General features: G+C 35.2%; 1 protein-coding gene across 1 annotated transcript in view; it reads right to left on the minus strand.

Moving 5' to 3' along the window:
* Nucleotides 1-545, minus strand: part of LOC106875529 (acid-sensing ion channel 1C) — a 28277-nt gene that overhangs the window by 26359 nt on the left and 1373 nt on the right. The gene's annotated exons all lie outside the window — the stretch shown is intronic.

Genomic DNA, 545 nt, shown 5'->3' on the forward strand with positions numbered 1-545 from the left:
ACTCTTAATCGTCTTCAAACTCTTTTGTATATTTAAGTCCACTTCACATCATCCAAGCTTTAAACCCTTTAAGGATCACGTCATTGCCTTTCAAGCGAATATCCGGTATAATTACCATTATAGCTACGCCCCGGTTTCTTTCATCTGTGCATCATCCCCCCCCCCACCTCTATTACCTGATTTTGTTTTCTCTTGTTCTTCTTCATAGCCTTTCATTGACTCCTTCACTCACTTCTAACACTAATTCTCCTTTGCTGTTTTCCTCTAAGTCTCCTGTCTATTACTTACTCTTTCACTCTATCCTACTACTAAATAACTACAAATATATACCTTGGGTGAGCGCCTTTTATAGCCCTTGGTCAACCAAAACTGTGTAAGTGGATGTGCCAATTAAACGAGAAATGTATTTGTAAATTCTTTTATGTTTCTATTCTTTTACTTGGTTTATACATTTGACTAAATATATATATATATATATATATATATATATATGCGCGCGTGTATGTGTGTGTGTATATGTTTGTGTGTGCACGCTTGTATATATA

This window comes from Octopus bimaculoides, chromosome 26, assembly GCF_001194135.2.
Source record: "Octopus bimaculoides isolate UCB-OBI-ISO-001 chromosome 26, ASM119413v2, whole genome shotgun sequence".
NCBI lineage: Eukaryota > Metazoa > Mollusca > Cephalopoda > Octopoda > Octopodidae > Octopus > Octopus bimaculoides.